The 19826-nt window shown below is 44.9% G+C and overlaps 1 protein-coding gene across 1 annotated transcript in view; it reads right to left on the bottom strand.

Moving 5' to 3' along the window:
- The window catches only part of BAIAP2L2 (BAR/IMD domain containing adaptor protein 2 like 2), a 114449-nt gene that overhangs the window by 94274 nt on the left and 349 nt on the right, over nucleotides 1-19826 (bottom strand). The gene's annotated exons all lie outside the window — the stretch shown is intronic.

The following is a 19826-nucleotide window of genomic DNA, read 5'->3' as shown; positions in this document are numbered from 1 at the left end:
GTACCAGAGACCAACACAAAGGTGGAGGATCAGGCCCTATAGCCCAGTGCGAGCATACTGACTGCTTATGGTTTAACCATTCCTAAACAAACTGAGTAGTGTCGTAGCAACACACACACTTTTTGCCTACGCATCACCCTGAGTCTTGCAGAGTATCAGACCATAGTCTCAAGGCCCAACTTGATGAATTTCTTTCTAAGGTGCTGCAAGTCTTGCCTCTTCACTGTGCTTCCTTGTTCATACTAAGAACTTTGCACCCCTTGCATAATGCAGACTTCTAGCGCACCGCTGTTCTCAAAATAGCACTCTTTTCTGCACCAGTCCTAATCACTGCTATAATTGTCCCCTCTTTGATGAAACACCAGCCACCCTCAAGTGGGTCCTTCACACTTTACGTAGAGACTCTGGATTTGAGTCTTCCGAAGCCAAGACTTTGTTGCACAAAAAGTCCCCACTCCTCATATCCATGAGAAGAAGATAATTCTAGAATTCACAAGTTGGCAGAGCAGGCCTCTTTTTCTATGCATTCCACCTCACTTTGAGTTTTAGAACAGAGTAAACTGCACACTTCCAGAATCCTGCAAACCTTCCCCTTCTTTTGAATCCCAGAAACCTCAGTCTCAACCTCCCTCAGTTTCTTGACAATTTGTTCTACACGCATTCCAATCTATCCAACCTGTTGTGCATCTTCTTAACTTTACCTTCCACTGAGGTCACCTTCTTCTCTGTGTTGTGGGTCACAGCTTGACGCTCCTTAATGGAGGTTGTCAGGAGGGTCTCCCTTTGGGAAAGATCCCCACTATGTCCATCTGCACTGCTGTGAGGAACCCTTAGACCACCAGTAGAACTATTTGCAGACAAGGCTGTACTTAAAGGTGGGCCTGCAGGTCAATACTTTTGATTACTCCCGCACCATCCCTTCCCCTACCCCCTCCCCCAGATCCGAGACCGCCACTGTGGCTGCTGTGTTTAGGAAAGACTTTTATCTGTATCTTGATGTGTCTCAACACCAGCAAGTGTGCTTAGGGGTTCAATGTTCAAGGCCACTGATCTATAACATACTGATGGCTGGTGCTACAGAGTCTATGCCGCAATTACACTGTGGAACTGATATGCAGTGCCCTGCCCAGTCACTGTGTTTAGCTGCGGCCTCGAGCTGTCTTCCATTCTTGTAGCAATCCACTCAGTATGCTGCCCCAGCACATGTATGTATGTGGTATTTCTATAGCGCAAACCTAGCTAAAAGCAGCAGAGCACTGTACAGAGTCAAAGACAAGCATAAAGTCAACAAGTGATAGAAGAGGTAGCTGGATTGTGGACTGCTAATGCAATTCAATGTAGTTTTCTTTAAAGAGCTGTGTCTTCAGCTCTTTCCGAAATTGGAGCTGTGTTGGAGCTGTCCGGCTGGAGAAGGGGATGTTGTTCCAGATCATGGGAGCATAGATGGAGAAGGTCTGCTGTCTTATATTCATCTGCCTTACTGCTGTTGCTGGGCTGAATGCACACTTACAAGCAATGTATTTGATGTCTATCTCCCAGTAAATTCTCTCCCTGCAGTCCATTCCCCCCCCTAAGGCATGACAGTTCTAAGCTGTCGTTGTCCTAATTAGGGAATATGGAGAGTCATGGGATTTTGGACCCATCCACCTCCAGTGCCACCATGAATGGTGGCTCATTGCTAGGGCATAAACTGCAAATGGCTACATAAGAGCTCATGGCGTACCCACATCAATTTAGGCACGGAGCATCCCTACGGCGGTGCCTGCTACCTAATGTTGGTGAGAGCCCCACTTCATTTAACTGGAGGGCCATAAATTAGTGTAACGCCATCTCAAGACAACTTTACCATCTTCTGTGAATGCGTGTAAGACAATCTGAGTCTGTACCTTCATCACAGGTTGTATGTGTCTACAGTTCTGTACAGTTAGGGACCGGGTTGATAGCCTTTTTTCCTGGCCCGCCCTGATTCATCTATCAGAGTGATCCCTTCAAATACTATTCCTATCTGTCTCTGTTTCAAAATGTGTTTCACTGGGGGCTTGCCAAGCTTTCTTAGTTGCAAAACATTTTAGCTTAAATACCAGACTACTCCTGAACCTTGATCATTTGTTAGCACAACAATTGTGCCCCATGGCCATGCCATGATAGGGTCTTTAAGTTATTAGTGAAATAAGAGTATGCAACCAAAACTGCGATGGGTTTCGCTAAACACCCGTATATGCCTTCCCGCATTCCTCCCTACATAAGCTTCCTGTGAAGACTCGGATGGTTTTCAGAGGTCCTTTGTATATGCCTGAGTCTATATATCAGGTGGGATCAAAGCATTAGTCCACTATGTTTTCATGGTGTAGCCCTAGTAGGGATTTGATATCTGCACCATTCAGTCTTGTTCTTGTTCCCCAGCTTCGAGAGGAAAGTGTTTGTGGAAAGCCATGTTAATGGAAGGGCCGAAGGTGTGGAAAAAGTGCCTCTTTTATAAAGGCTGATTCCAAAGCTCAAAGTCTTTAAATAGCTACTATTCTTTAACCCCTTCGCTGCCAGGTGAGGGCACGCTTAGGCCCTCATAACTTTTTGTCCACATAAGCTACCCACGCCAAATTTGTGTCCTTTTTTTCCAACATCCTAGGGATTCTAGAGGTACCCAGACTTTGTGGGTTCCCCTGAAGGAGACCAAGAAATTAGCCAAAATACAGTGAAAATTTTTTTTTTTTTTTTTTTTTTAAATGGGAAAAGGGGGCTGCAGAAGAAGGCTTGTGTTTTTTCCCCTGAAAATGGCATCAACAAAGGGTTTGCAGTGCTAAAATCACCAGCTTCCCAGCTTTCAGGAATAGGCAGACTTGAATCAGAAAACCCAATGTTTCAACACAATTTTGGCATTTTACTGGGACATACCCCATTTTAAAGATTTTTTGTGCTTTCAGCCTCCTTCCAGTCAGTGACAGAAATGGGTGTGAAACCAATGCTGGATCCCAGAAACCTAAACATGTCTGAAAAGTAGACAAAATTCTGAATTCAGCAATGAGTAATTTGTGTAGATCCTACAAGGGTTTCCTACCGAAAATAACAACTGAAATAAAAAAATATTGAAATTGAGGTGAAAAAAACTGCAATTTTTCTCTACGTTTTACTCTGTAACTTTTTCCTGCAATGTCAGATTTTTTAAAGCAATATACCGTTACGTCTGCTGGACTCTTCGGGTTGCTGGGATATATAGGGTTTGTAGCTTCATCAAGAACCCTAGGTACCCAGAGCGAATAAATAAGCTGCACCTTGCAGGGGGTTTTCACTCTATACCAGGTATACAGCAATTAATTTGCTGAAATATAAAGAGTGAAAGATAGGTATCATGAAAATCTTTGTATTTCCAAAATGGTCACAAGATAAGGTGTTGAGGAAGAGTGGTTATTTGCACATCTCTGAATTCTGGGATGCCCATACTAGCATGTGAATTACAGGGCATTTCTCAAATAGACGTCTTTTTTACACCCTGTCTTCTATTTGGAAGGAAAAAATGTAGAGAAAGACAAGAGGCAATAACACTTGTTTTGCTATACTATGTTCCCCCTAGTCTCCCGATAAAAATTGTACCTTACTTGTGTGGGTAGGCCTAGTGCCAGCAACAGGAAATGCCCCAAAACACAACGTGGACACATCACATTTTTCCACAGAAAACAGAGGTGTTTTTGCAAAGTGCCTATCTGTGGATTTTGGCCTCTAGCTCAGCCGGCACCTGGGGAAACCTACCAAACCTATGCATTTTTTAAAACTAGACACCAAGGGGAATCCAGGATGGGGTGACTTGTGGGGCTCTCACCAGGTTCTGTTACCCAGAATCCTTTGCAAATCTCAAAATTTGGCTAAAAAAACACTTTTCCCTCACAATTCGGTGACAGAAAGTTCTGGAATCTGAGAGGAGTCACAAATTCCCTTCCACCCAGCGTTCCCCCAAGTCTTCCGATAACAATGATGCCTTACTTGTGTGGGTAGGCCTAGTGCCCTCGACAGGAAATGCCCCAAAAAACAACGTGGACACATCACATTTTCCCAAAGAAAACAGAGGTGTTTTTTGCAAAGTGCCAACCTGTGAATTTTGGACTCTAGCTAGCCAGCACCTAGGGAAATATCCCAAACCTGTGCATTTTTTTAAAACTAGACACCTAGAGGAATCCAAGATGGGGTGACTTCTCGGGCTCTCACCAGGTTCTGTTACCCAGAATCCTTTGCAAACCTCATAATTTGGCTAAAAAAGACTTTTTCCTCACATTTCGGTGACAGAAAGTTCTGGAATCTGAGAGGAGCCACAAATGTCCTTCCACCTAGCGTTCCCCAAGTCTCCCGATAAAAATAGTACCTCACTTGCGTGGGTAGGTCTTGTGCTCGCCGCAGGAAATGCCCCAAGACACTATCTGGGCACATCAAAATTATCAAATACAAAACTACCTGTTATTGGGGGGGGGGGGGGCTGCGTTTTTGGTCCTGGGCTCAGCAGCCAATGTAGGGAAGCCTACCAAACCCAGACATTTCTGAAAAGTAGACACCTGAGGGAGTCCAGGGAGGTGTGACTTGCGTGGATCCCCCAATGTTTTCTTACCCAGAATCCTCAGCAAACCTCAAATTTAGCTAACAAATCACGTTTTTCCCACATTTCTGTGTGAGATCACCGCACCGGGACAAATTTCCTACCACCCAACATTCCCCTCAGTCCCCTGGTAAAAATGATACCTCACTTGTGTAGGTGGGTCAAGTGCTTAAACATGTCGAAATTGAGGGGGAACCAGAGTGGGTCCAAAAGGGCAGTTTGAAAAAAACATTTTTAGGCTGATAAGTGCAGCAGAACCTTTATCGTTATAGAAGAAACAATGCTGCGTGGTAGGAACTTTGTGGATTCCTGCAGATTCCGGAAGGTTCCATCACAAAAATGTGGGAAAAATGTGTGCTTTACAGCAAAGTTGCAGGTTTGCAGGGCATTGTGAGTATGGAAATGGTGCAGGGTGCATGTGAAACACCCCACCCTGGAACCAACCAGATGTTTAGTTTTCAGATGTGACTAGGTCTTGTGGATTTTTCTATATGGCAGCGTCCCAAAGTAAAAAAAAAGTGCAGCCCTCACCATTCCAAGTGGGACGATTTTGAGAGTTACCAAGCTCTCATGGCCCAAATGTAAAACAAAAACCAAAAATAATCAAACGTCCTCTTGCCTGCCATTGGATAAGATGTCTTAGTGTGCGGGGGAGAGCTGAAAGACTGTTAGCCCCTTCAGTTCGGGTGGGGGCATAACCAGGCCCATACTGGTTGGTAGCCACCACACCACTATTTTCTTTTATTTGTTTTATTCCCTGGCATCTAGTAGACTTTCTGTTCCCCCGGGGTGTGGATCGGGGGTAATTGCCCAATCTGCCCACTGGTGGGCAGAACAACTTTGGCCCCATTTATTTGGGGTGGGGGTATGACCATACCCCCAACCTCTTATTTTGTAAAAAAATCTTCCCTGGTCTCTGGTGGGCTTTCTGCCCCCCTTGGGGGCAGATGGGCCTTCCAAAAATAGGCCAATCTGCCCCCAAGGGGGGCAGTTATGCCAACAGTAATGTGCCGCCATGGGGAGCGACCCTATACCAAGGGGCTGCCCCCTCCAAACAAAACACACACACACACCAATCCATGGTGTCTAGAGGTTTCTGCCCCCTTTGGGGGCAGATTGGCCTAACAAAAATAGACCAGTCTGCCCCCAAGGGTGGCAGAAATGCCTAAATACAATTTCCCCCCCAGGGGAGCTACCCTTGCCTAAGGGGTTGCTCCCCACACATAAAAAAATAAACAAAAAAAGAATTATCCCTGGTGTCTAGTGGTTTACTGCCCCCCTCCCGGGGGCAGATCGGCCTAATTATATTAGGCCGATTCTGCCCCAAATGTCCTAAAAATAATTTGGCCCCCTGGGGAGCAGCCCTTCCCCAAGGGGTCGCTTGCCTTATGCGCAAGTATGAATAAAATAAATAATCCCTGGTGTCTAGTGGTTTCTTCCCCCCCTGGGGGCAGATTGAAAGGCTGATCTGCCCAGAGGGGGGGGCCGAAATGGCCTAATAATAATTTGCCCCCCCCCGGGAGCGACCCTTGCCGAAGGGGTCGCTTCCCAAACATAAAAAAAAAAATTATTATTATCCCCGGTGTCTAGTGGTTTTCTGTCCCCCCCCCCCGGGGGCAGAAATGGCCCAGAAATAATTTGCCCCCCTGGTGAGCGGCCCTTGCCCAAGGGGCCGCTCCCCTTATTTGAAATCTGCCCAAATAATTAATTCCCTGGTGTCTAGTGGGCATTTCTGCTGCCCGGTCGCAAGCAGAAATGCTGTGAGAGACAAGAAAGGGAAGAAAAGGCCTTTCCTTTCTTTTCTTGTCCCTCCCGCCCCACCTCCCGGTCAGAAGAGAAATGTAAAAGCATTTCTCTTCTGGGAAGGTCCGAGGTGACCTCTGATGAGGTCAGCGTGCGATTTGCGTGCTAACATCATCAGACGTCACTAGGGGGCTGGGGGGGCGAGGGTGAAAGGGGAAGCGATTCCCCTTTCATCCCTGATGGAGGGGTGTGGGTGGAGTGCCTACAGGGGAGCGCTAGCGCTTCCCCCGTGGGCCGGGTGCAGGACGAGCTGGTCTCGTCCAGGGCACACAGGAACTGTGTGACGGACGAGACCAGCTCGCCCGCAGCACCCTGGGGGTTAATTGCTCTGTTAAACACCGCCTGCGTCTCCTTGATACTTTAGGTTTAGGTCTTGCATTTGGGTTTACTACTGCAGGGTACATGGTGGCTACTTGAAGGGCATTGTTTACAGTAGCCTTGAGTATACACCACTGGTGGTTAAGCAAGAACCAGAAACTGCAAGTGGAATGGCTGCCTTGGGTCTGCACCAATAGCGCATGTATCCTAATGTTGTACTAGAAAAACGATTAGAGTTTTATACCCGGTACTCCATGCATTTAGACTTCATTGTTGTCACGTTTACAATGCATTGTTTTAATGTCTACACATGCAGAGAGCTGTGAAGTGTCTGGCGTCTTTCTTTGAGCTACGTGGTAAATGAACACAAAGGGACATATTTATACTCTGTTTGCACCGAAATAGCGTCATTTCTTTTACTCTAATTCGGTGCAAAACAAACTTCATATTTATACTTTGGCGCTGGACCCGTCTAGCACCAAATTTATGGAGTTAAGGTCATTTTTGGAAGTGGAAAACCTACCTTGCCTTAATGAGATGCAAGGTAGGCGTTCCCGTGCAAAAATGACTCTATGGCCTTAACGCCATATTTATACTCCCATGCAAAAATGGTGCACGGGAGGTAGGAGGGGTCAAAAAATGGTGCAAAGCTTGCTTTGCCCCATTTCTTAACGCCTGGGCCGGAGAAGGCGTTGGGGACCTGTGGGCCTATTTCCATGGTGGAACACGATGGAATAAGCCCACAGTTGCCCTCTCCAGGCCCAGGGAAACCCCCTCCCACACCAGCGGGACAGCGGAGGATGGGGGACCCAATCACAGGTAAGTATTTTATTTTTTAAAGTGCCATAGGGGGCCTTAAATGGGCCCCGTACATGGCACAGGGTGCAATGGCCATGCCCAGGGGACCCTGGTCCCCTGTGCTGGCCATTGGGGTGGTGGGCATGCCTCCTGTCTTTTCTAAGACAGGAGTCATGTGGTATTGATGGTTTTGCATCAGAAAATGACACTAGGCAGGTTAGTCATTTTTTTTTATTCTAACCTGCCTAATGTAATTTTTTGGTGCAAAACCCCTTTCTTCCATACCGCCAGTCCCACCCGACTAACGTCATTTGTTTTTACACCAGCCTACCCTTTGCACCAGCTTGCACCATTCCATAAATATGGTTCCCGGCTGGTGCACAGAAATGGTGCAAGCAGGTGCTAAACATTTTGGTGAAAAACTGCGTTAGCACAGTATAAATCAGGGCCAGAGTCCCTCCTGTCCAAAGATCCTGTCATGAAGGTGCACATTACAGGCTGATTGAACCAAAGGCAAGCAAATCTTCTGGTTCCTCTCTCCATAGCATTCTGAATGAAGACTATACCAGGGCTTAGTTTTCACCTGAGCCAAAGAGAAGCGAAGAAGATAATGGTACCAAAGGCTTTTGCACAGCTCATGTCTCTGTCCTGAGATGGCCTTTAGAATGAGATGTAGCTTTACATAGTATTTCACGTGCCCCTTTCTTATGAAGTATATGTTAGTATGTTAGTTTGAAAAATGTAGAAAAATATGTAGTAGAATTATTATTTTCTAGTGAGAGATGGCTAGCATAACCAGTTTTGATCAGCACAATTTTCCTGCAAAAACATTCCAGCTGGACTTTTTTGCCCAAAGGTTACGCAGGGCAAAGTATTCAAACGTTTCGATTTTATGAATTCCAAAGGTGTGGATATTCCAAAAGCATGAAGGAATAGGACCCATATACAGTAAAATGCATCTGTATTTTGTAACCTGTGCCAGAGTAGCCTGATCCTAGACACGCTTGTGCTGTGAGTGGTATCCCTGCAGCCGGCCTCTTAAACCTGCAAAGAAACCTTGTGCAACCCAAATTAAAAATGAGTTTCATCTTCCCCGTCAGTGACTAACACATCTGCCCAGCCCCACAAACTTCCCTACTCCTTACACACTGCTTGTGCACCACAATAAGAGCACATCATTTCACAGACACCCATCTTAAAGTCCCGGGCCAGTAACTTGTATGAGATAGATGCATGTTGTGGTGGATGGCAGGTAAGTGGTAGAGGGAACAACTTGAAGCAGTGCCACAAGGCCATGAGGACCCGCAGGCCTGCCAGAAAGTGAACAGAAGCAGAGGTGTGTAGCAGTGGAAAGCGGTGAAGACAGCCACTTGAGGCACTGCAGCAAAACATGGATGGCAGGAGGTGATCGCAAGGAAGACTACGCATGCCTACAACCCTCATTGCTCCTACTTCAGATCTCAAAGCACCTACTACAACATGTAGTTTCCCTAGCGTTTGGGGAACATGCACATCAGTATTCCTGCAGCAGTGTCACTTGCCTAACTCAGGACCCTAACTTTTCCCTAAGTGTTTACAGTGCCACCCACTGCCAGCAACACACCCTGAATTATTATCTATCAATGAAGTCCATGCCAGTGATACACTGTAAGCACACTGTCCGTTAACAATCTCATACCAACAGCACACACTGAATCTGCTATATACCAACACAGTCCATGCCAGCAACACGTTATTGACTAGTTATCTATCAATGACATCTATATCAGCAACACACTGTGGACTAGCTATAAGTCACTGAAGTCCATCCATACCATATTCATACTTTATAATTATCATGGTCCCAGGCCCAGCTCTCCCCATGCATCTGCCTCATTCTTGCATCTGTCTTCTCCTTGCTTTTGCCCCATTTTTTGAGTGCCTTCTCCTTGCTTTTACCTTGTTCTCACTGCTTTCTCCTTGCTTCACCCCTGTTTTGTTGTGTGCCCTCTCCTTGCTTTTCCCTCATTTTCAGTGCTTTCTCCTTCCTTTTTCTGATGTTTTTTGTGAACATTCTCCATGCTTTCCTCTCGTTTTTCAACTGCTTTCTCCTTGCCTTTTCCCCCTTTTTTTAGTGTATTCTCCTTACCTTTCTCTCATTCTCACTACTTTCTCCTTGCTTTTTACCCGTTTTTTGTGTGCCTTCTCCTTGCTTTCCCTTGTTTTCACTGCTTTCTCCTTGCTTTTCCCCTGTTTTTGTGTGCCTTGTCCTTGCTATTCCCTCATTTTCACTGCTTTCTCTGGGACCTGCAAGTGCCTGGATACCCTGTCAGGTGATTAGCCACGCTTTACAAACGCTTTACAAACTCTGATTGATTGATCATGATTTTGTTTAAATATTGAAAATCCTAATTTTGCAAGACATTGCCAAATCAGTTTCTCCAATCTTGATATCAATGGTGGTGGATGGAATTTGGGAATATAAAATACTACAAACACTACGGCTAGAGCTGCCAGTACAATGGACCAGAAACAGTTGCTTTTGTCTAAATTCGGATAGTCCTTAATTACAAGATGACCATACATACATTTAATCCAATTTCAATATTAAGATTGCAGTTAGAATGGGTGCAAACACTGAGCATTGATAACTACAAGCACAGTGGATAGACCTTCTGGTATAAAATAATATGTGAACACCATCCTCACTAGTGCTCAAGTATTTCCTTCTGAAATTGGTGGTCCAGTATTATCCTACACCGTACATACGGTCCTCATGGCAGGACATCAATTGGTTTGCAGAGACTTTTAGATCAGTTCTCCTGTTTCTTGCCTGACCTCGACCTAACCATCAATGAAGCTAAAACTCACACGATCTATGGCCCAAAGAAAGCAAACTATAAAACATATGCTATGAATATTAGAAAGATTGGGACAGTACCTTCATTTCCTTATTTGGGAGTCCTGTTTTGACGGCCCATGCAGCTGGAAGCCAGCTGGCCGTGAAAGCAGAACTGAGTTTGAGCAGAGTATTGAGACACTTTTTAAATTCTCTACGCAATTGGGTTCTAAGCCCATGTAAGAACTGGTGACTATTTATAAGACCATGTGTTATTCGATTGCAGTTCATGGGGAGGCGCTATGGGGCTCCCACAACACTTGGGCCCATATTTATACTTTTTGACGCTAAACTGCGCTAACGCAGTTTAGCGTCAAAAAGTTTTGCGCCGGCTAACGCCATTCTGAAGCGCCATGCGGGCGCCGTATTTATTGAATGGCGTTAGCCGGCGCAAGCAGACCGGCGCTGCCTGGTGTGCGCGAGAAAAACCACGTACACCAGGCAGCGCCGGCGTAGGGGGAAAATGGCGCATGGGCGTCTTAAAATGGGGCAAGTCAGGTTACGTCGAAAAAATCGTCGTAACCCGACTTGCGCCATTTATTTTCGACGCCCATCCCCCATCAACATGACTCCTATCATTGTAAAGATAGGAGTCATGCCCCCTTGCCCAATGGCCATGCCCAGGGGACTTCTGTCCCCTGGGCATGGTCATTGGGCATAGTGGCATGTAGGGGGGCACAAATCAGGCCCCCCTATGCCAAAAAAAATTATTAAAAAAAAATAAAAAAATACTTACCTGAATGTCCCTGGGGTGGGTCCCTCCAGCCTTGGGTGTCCTCCTGGGGTGGGCAAGGGTGGCAGGGGGGGTCCCTGGGGGCAGGGGAGGGCACTCTGGGCTCATTTTGAGCCCACTTGTCCCTTAACGCCATGCCTGACCCAGGCGTTAAAAAGCGGCGCAAATGTGCCGTTTTTAGCCACGCCCACTCCCGGGCGTCTCTTTTGCCCGGGAGTATAAATACCACGTAAAGGCCTGGGAGTCATTTTTTAGACGGGAACGCCTCCCTTGCATATCATTAACGCAAGGAAGCGGTTCACGCTAAAAAATGACGCACATTCCGGGAACTTTGGCGCTATTCGCCTCTAACGCCATAGTATAAATATGGCGTTAGTTGGCGTTAGTTTAGCGTCGAATTTGCGTCGAAAAAAACGACGCAAATTCGGCGCAAACGGAGTATAAATACGGCCCTAGGGCCCTTATTTATACTTTTTTTTTGCGCCACCTTTGCGTCTTTTTTTGACGCAAAAGTGGCGCACTCTTACAAAATACACTTGTATTTTGTACGTGTATGCCGTTTTTGCGTCAAAAAATGACGCAAATGCAGCACAAAAAAGTATAAATCGGGGCCTTGGTATTCAGTTATTCAAAGGTTACTAGCAGTCCCCTCATCCACTCCCATCTATTTTTGTCATGCTGCGTTTGGTATTGACTTTATTAGTGACTTTATAAAATTCTGCCAACTTTAGACAGTGCAGACCCGTATTGCTTTATCTAATTAATTTACCTTATATTGACATCTGTTTTGTGATATTCAGCACTCTATGAATCATAGACATATATTACGACAAATTTGTAGATGTCACTTTTCTGAGCATTATTGTTATTTTGCGCGCATTTTTTTTATTTTTGTCTTGTTTTTTATTGACAACACTGCATCTTGTTTGAGTGATTTGCTATGTACATCTATGTATATTAACTGCACTATGAACATTATTTTTTATGTATATGTTATGGACATAAGACAAAAGATGAATGAGGCTTGACGATGGAATAGCACATTTTGTTAAGAACTGAGCTTAAATCTAGCCTGGTATAATAAGAGATTTGCATGGTGTGCCTTTTTGACGGATTGGCGTTTATCATGGTCCGTACAACAATATAAAGGAATTGCTTTACACACCTATTGTGTATGCTTCAGAATTAAGGTATGAGCATATTTCTGGACATTCTAATGTTTTCATAGTTCCAAGTATGCCAGGATTAGAAATCACAGGACAACCAACATGTTTTTTTTAATTTCCAGACCTGATATATAAACAAAATGTAGCGCCTGGTTTAGCGTTTGGAAAGCAGCCGGCCTGTCAGCCAGAGTAGCGGAGGTCATTACCTTATCCCCCACTATAGTAGTATAGTGGGAGATCTCAGCCGGCCCAGCGGAGATCTCAGTGCCTTCCGAGGAGCCGCTATTTCAGCAGCTCCTCAGAAGCTACAGAACGTTTGCGTAGCAGCTGCCATGTTTCAGGCAGCTGCTCGTTAAAGTTTTTTTGTCTTTTCAGAAGCAAACTCACAAAACAGGAATTTGTCTTTGAAATACTAATCCAATGGTGTGGGGGTCATTTGTGTTTTTTTTAAGTACCGGTCTGCTAGATTTTCCCTGGCAGGCTCAATTTGAAAAAAAAAATGCATCAGATCATCCACTCCAAATAAGCTGGGCGGTCAGATGCACCCATACTGGTGGACCCAATTCTGTTCGGTGTAGGATTTCCAACTGCACAGCCTGCATGGGCACTACTGCCCATCTACTACCCAACTCAAAATAGAGCAGTCAGACCATCAGTTTGGCAGAGAGGGTACTCTGCCATGTATGTGGCAAAGTACCATGGGCCTGATTCTAACTTTGGAGGATGGTGTTAAACCGTCCCAAAAGTGACGGATATACCACCTACCGTATTACGAGTTCCATAGGATATAATGGACTCGTAATACGGTAGGTGGTATATCCGCCACTTTTGGGACGGTTTAACACCGTCCTCCAAAGTTAGAATCAGGCCCCATGTCTGTTAAACTCTAAATTAGGCCTATACAATTTTATAAGGTCATTTCATTGTAAATATTAACTGTATATTATTTATGTTAGATGCAAAGTGAGTTTGAAACTGGAATAAATTATATCAGCTTCCTATGGACGATTTAAAACTCTTTTAACTCTTTCGGAGCAAGGCTAGTGGCCCAGACAAAACAGAATGAAACGAGAGAAATATATATATTTTTTTAATTAGCATAGATGACGGATTTTATTTAAGTGGATTAAGAAATTGTTAAATAATTGTCCCTGTACCCCTGTATTTATGCCGATATAAATCATGAAATGCTGACTATTATATTGAAAAGTTGTCTATGATTAAATACTTACCCACCATTTCCAGTTGCTTAACTGGTGACTGAATAAAAAGATGACAAAACAAGGGAAATATGAATTGTTTCTGTAATGAGCCACATATTTGGAGACTAGATTGGGGATTTTAAGAACAAAAATTGAACAATATGGTATTATATTTGAAGAGCTAAATTCACTGAAAGAGAATAACAATTTCTTCAACCTTGACAAACTAGGGTTCCGGTAAAGCATGTGCTCGCTGGATGATCTCATGAATCTAGAAATTGAACGTTATGAATAGAGTGGACTTAAATTGAATTACTGGATATACCTTCTAATGGGAATTTTCATTGTGTTCGTGAAATGCTTTAAGCACCTCAAACATTGGCTGGAAGACTCTGGGCCTGCTATCTACCAGCAGAGCCCAAACCAACTGAACTGCATGATCTCCTATTTATCAACAAATCCATCACAAAAACAGGTACTGGACATTCTCGCTAACGACAATGTCTATACCAACAATATACTCTAGAAACTCTATCTGTCAACAAAGGCCACACAAACAACATCTCTCTGGGTGAATGTGTTCATCTGTCAATGAAGCCCATACCAATTAATCAAGCTGAATCTACTTTCTTGCAAGACGTCCATACTAGCGACCCATGCTGGACCTGCTGTCTGTCAACGAAGTCCATTCTAGTCACAAATGCTGGACCCAGACACTGTGGCTGCTGTTTAGTACCGGAGTCCATACCAGCAACAGACTCTGCGTCTACTTTCTATTGACAAAATCCATACCAATGACACTAGTACATATCAAAAAAGTCAATTTCGGTGACACACTCGGAAGTGACTGTCTATCACCGAAGTCCCAGTCAGTGACACACTCTGGACCAACTGTCTTTCAGTGAACTCCATACCAACTACAAACTACAAACCATCTGCCAATGAAGACCATACCAATAGCATCACACATGCTGAGTCTACTGTCTCCCACTGAAGTTCACACCAGCAACAAATGCTTGTCATGCTGTTTATCAACAAAGTCCTTGCCAACAAGAGAATCCAGGCCTGCTATCAATGAAGTCCATGCCACCAACAGATTCTGGACTTAAAGTCACTCAAGATAGGCCGTACCACTGGCACACATCAGCCCTACTTTCAATCAAAAAACTCCATTCCAGAAACACACCCGCAACCTACTATGTATCGATGACTTCTAGACCAACACCACCCTCTGTATTTATTGTCAACCACGTCTACTCCAACAAGGGATCATGGCTCTACTGTCTCTCTACGAACTCCATACCACAGACAGACTCTGAACCTGCTATCCATCAATGAAGTCCAAACAAACAACATATTAAGGACATACTGTTTCTCAATGAAGACCTTAACAATGGCACACCCTGGGCCTACTGTCTGTCAATAAACACCATGCCAACAACAAACTGAACATCTGCTATCTATCACCAGAGTCCATACAATGATGCACCCTGGGCATATAATTTATAATGAAGTTCACACTATTGTTCCTGAAAAACAACCCCTCTCAGAGATGTTTTAAGGCATGGGCAAAGTGGTCTCTGGCCCAAGGCCCCCAGCATTTCAGGGGGGCCTTGATAGTCTCATCATCTGTCTGCTTGAGCCAGCTCTGTTCTGTAAACAGCCCAGCAATTATGACATTAAGTGATCCTTAAACACAGATTATTTTAAATACCGTTTTCATTAAATGTATTTTGTTACATTTTGAAGAGAAGTGTTGTGTGTATGTTGTTCAACATCATGCAACATCCATAAAAATTTGTTTTGAATCAAAACAGGACCTCACCCATGAGAAATGTTGGGGACGGGTCACAAAGATCATTTGCATTTATATTAGTGAGATGCTGATGGATTACAACACTGAAAACACACATCACTATCCCTGAATATTAAATACAAACAGATTTAGAATGTGGGCCAGTGTGCCAGTACGCTGTTAGTGACCTCGCCAAGGAGGACTTGAAAGAGCTAAAATTGGTTCATAAATTCAAAGGTGTTCCAAACAAGGGCCCCCCAAAATATGTCCTTGCCCTCTCTTGAGTCCTTGACATCATATCCGCTTCTTCTAATGTAATGCTTCTTTCACTTGCACCCCCTTTCTACCTCTCCGAGGGTTCCTTTAGCTACAAAACTACCGTTGTGAAAAATCACAGGATATGGCTTTCTATGTCTTCTGACTGGTAAGAAGTACCAGGACATAATTCCAATGAATTGCCTCCACTGCAATCTTTAACCTGGCATGACCTAAGTTAAAGCGTAAATTGAGGAAACAATATGTAATTGAAGGTAACAAAGAGTACAATCAGGCATATTAAGTCACAGATAAACGCGGTAGAAAGGCAGCTGTGTGGAACTACTGAACAAACGTTGTTATCAGGTGACCTGTGGTATGATGCAAATGCAGTTATCACGAAAAAACAGTTAGTGGACAAGCGCAGTTATCAAGCGACTAGATGAGCTTGAAACAGCGGTGTAATAGGTCAAACAAAGTACATGGTTTAGCAAAGTGGCGGGCAAAATCCCTCGCACTGGTGGAAAGTTTAGACCCCTTGGCCGGGGCTGTGACTTTCTTCCAGTGGGCTCCAATTCTCCTGACTTCGCAGGAGCTGACCCAGTTTTAATTTTACTCGAAACTGTGATGGACCAGACTTTACATCCACTGCTTTATCCCCTCAAACCCCCTCCCATCTCTACCTGTAGTGAGTGGTGGCTAATGCCCGTCACCAGGCCATGTGCGGACTGGCAGCTGCTAGCGGCGGATTTGTAGGCGGCCACTTTTGCAGTTTTACTTGTAACCCTGCGAAAGTCCGTTAAATCCCTCCTGGAAAATCTGTTAATCTCCCCCCAACTCCTGCTCTTTCTGGTGCATCTGTTTCTGAGGATGGCATGGCCAACATTATTCACAAAAAGTAACAGTAGTTATGTCTGTTGGTTGTGACACATATCTGGAATAAAATTGAGAAGACCGACAGTTAACCAAAGCTATGACATATAACTAGCTGGCGGCTCATACAGGCTTGAGATCTACGTATTCACGGCATAGCAGGGCAGTAGTCAGATGTCTATGTTCTGGTTTCAAAAAGGGACTTTCCAATGCTTTTTTGGTCGTGTAGCGTGTTGGAGGGCCTTATGTTTGATGACTGGAGCTTCGGAACAACAAACCTAGAAGGTGGGAAGATCGAAACTTTAAGACAGTGCATGGAGGCTAAGGTATAGCTAGAAGGTTGAGATAGGTGGAACATAGGTTTCGAGAGGGTGTGTATCAGGATAAGGTGTCGAACAGACAGGTTGAGCCAGGCTACTCACTGTGTTAAACATGAGCATCCTATTCTTGGTGTTGAGCTAGCTGGCTTGCTAGCGTGCTTGCTTCCTGAGGTGCGGTACACTAGAGTAAATTGTACAGAGCTCGGTTTGCAAAGTATATGTTATTTTTTAGTAGAGTGAATGAGTGCAGTGGAAGAACACGCAGAAGACCTCTGTAATAGTACATAAGTCAGAACAGAGGCGATAAAAGGTATTATTGGAAAAAAAATAAAGTGTGGTCAGTTGAAACCAATAGTTTAATTGTCTTACAAAAGAAGGACAGTTGTGATACAGGACAATAGCTAATGGGGAAGAGGACTGGGCAAAAGATTATCTTTTACAAACAGAGGAAACAGTGCAGATTCCAAGCAAGCTGGGTATATGCTGGTTCTGAGGGAATGGGTAATAGAGTGATCAGGCAGAGTAGAACTCCAGGCGTGCGGGCCAGAGGTCTGATGGTTTGAAGATTGAAAGGATCACAAGACAATCAGGACGGTTTGGATGTTTTCATAATAGGAATGAGTTTGGATGGGCATGTTGTGATAAAGTCCAAGACTATACCTGAGTGAGTTGGTATGTGATGGGAATGTAAGAGGAACACGTGGAGCAGTCAGAATTGTGACCAGGGTGTTTTTTGTGGTGGTGCTTTTCAAGCCGTGTGCAGAGAAGTCATTGGCTGACAATATGAGATTGTTTATTAGTGGTTGCAAAGGAGAAAGCAGTCTCCTAAACGGTCATGCTGGAGCAGTGTGCTCAATTTTAGCTTCAAATTCTCACGGTTAGAGGTGGTATATTTTTGCCATTTACATAATAATGTTCATGTTTTGGATTTAAGACAAGAAATACATGGTGCTATTCAGGTGGCCATAATGCAGCAGGGAAGAATGTGCATAATAGATAATGAACACTAAATTCTTGCTTGACAACACTATTAAAGTGGTAAAAGTATGTGCCTTGGTGGTGTGGAGGAACATTTTTGTAAATCTGGTGCGGGAATGCAGCAAGGAAATCTAAAGAATGTTACCTTTTGGAAATGAGGCTTTGGCTGGGAGAGGGAGCGCTGGTCAAATGCTGACAGACGTGTCTTAACTCATGATCAGAAGGAGATCAGCCTTCTGCCCACCAACAAAAACATGTTGACTCAAGCCCAAGGTCTACCTCTATATGGCCATTATATCAGGAGGAACATTTGCGCCCAGGTCCATCGTTGGAGGCCCCACTCCTGGATGAAGGATGGACTAATCAAACTTGCTCTGGTGTCCTCCTCCCCATCTTCTTCCATTGACCCCAGTTACTCTCCATGTAGGTGTACATGTTAATATTGGAAGTGGGGTGGCGGCCATCAGGCGTGAGGTTAGCCACCACACAGGAAAAAGGGTCTCTCAAGAGGGTGTGGAAACTTAGACCATGACCAAAATGCCTCCACATGTGGAGTCCTGAGCCCCCCGTTAATCCTCTTAATGGTGTAGTCATGGATGGCGGAGATGCAGAAAAGGCTTTGTTTCCTGAGGTTGGCTGCCATGCTGGGGCTAGTGTCTCTCGAGGGATGGGGGGCTCATGTGAGGGCCCACACACCCTCCATATGTGAAAGTTCAGAGCTTCCTCTTGTAGATGTTAAGGTTGACAGTGGTGAGGTGGCCATGTCGTGCAAGGTTGACCACTACAGAAGGGAGCGCAGACCTGGGTCAACACACCCTCTACATGTGGAGCCAAGGGCCCCTAGCTATTTTCCTGGTAAACAAAGGAAGATGTTGATGGTGGAGGTCCATTCAAGGCCTTGTTACCTGAGGATGACCACTGGCGACAAGGCTGATCGAAGGATGGGGCAGCTCATACCATGGCTCACACACACTTCAAGTGTGAGAACCAGGCTGATCCGTTTTTATTAGTAGTTTTTGATAGTGTGAAAAATTGTGTCAAAGCATCTCACAATATTTACAAACATTTTGATACAATTTGTGACAACAGCTTGGCAGGTACGTTTGGTCTTTCGGGTACTGGTGGCAAGAAAAAAGAGCTTGCATGTCCATTTCATGCACAAATCTAAAAGTTTTTCTTGCACCTACATTTCTGAAAGAATGACATGTTAGCATTTTTCTAAACACGTATGTAAACAGCTGTGTGGCTAACGTTCTATGAGTGGATTCCTCAAGGCCACGTGACCATTGGTCAACGTTTTTCAGGTCACGTTAGTATGGGGAGATGGAATCAAGGTATTTCACGGAAATGTGCATGTTGAGGGATCGATTAAATTGAATGATAAGGTTAAGCACCCTTGTTACCGCCTTATTTATGTGTATGCAGATTCTGATGGCAGCAGCGAAGAGGTGGCCTCGTGGCCTGAGGCTGAACAGCGCACCTGGGCAGGTGACTTTAGAGTCGGGAGTGGTTGGCCAGAGTTGGCGCACCACCCCCTCCAGGTACCCCTCTGAGACTTTGATGTATGTGGTCACCATGTCCAGGCAAGCTTCGCTCCAGGGAGGGAGGAGGCTCAGACCAGGGCAGGCGCATCCTTGCCACGTGACACATACCACCCAGCTATCTGATGTTTTAGATCTCAAGGATTGAGGTGCATCGCAGGTTATGTCTCTTCAAGCAGGGCACCGCACAGGGCAAGGGTGTCTCGAGGGAGACGTAAATTCATGCCAATGCTCTCAACTCCTTTCCATGCGTCCCAGGTGTCTCGCATTATGGCTGCCAGGGAAGGAAGTGTTGGAAGTCGTGTTACTTGAAGGACAAGTACCCTTCAATGAGGGTTGTGCGTCAGAATGGGCAATACACGACGACGGAAGTGAACGTTCACCGGATTACCAGGGCCACATGTACCTCACTTTACACTTTCAAGTCAGTGGCATATTAAGGGTGTTACGACCCTACTATAAGCAAATAAATGGGGCCCTGCCCTAGAGTAGGGGGACAGGGGTTGTTGTGTTACGGCGGTCCCCTCACTTTCCAGGGCTTCGGTGCTATCCAACTCATAGCTGTCTCATTGGCTCGCGCAGCTTGA

The sequence above is a fragment of the Pleurodeles waltl genome, chromosome 4_2 (assembly GCF_031143425.1).
Source record: "Pleurodeles waltl isolate 20211129_DDA chromosome 4_2, aPleWal1.hap1.20221129, whole genome shotgun sequence".
NCBI lineage: Eukaryota > Metazoa > Chordata > Amphibia > Caudata > Salamandridae > Pleurodeles > Pleurodeles waltl.
This window is presented reverse-complemented; position numbering and strand designations above follow the sequence as displayed.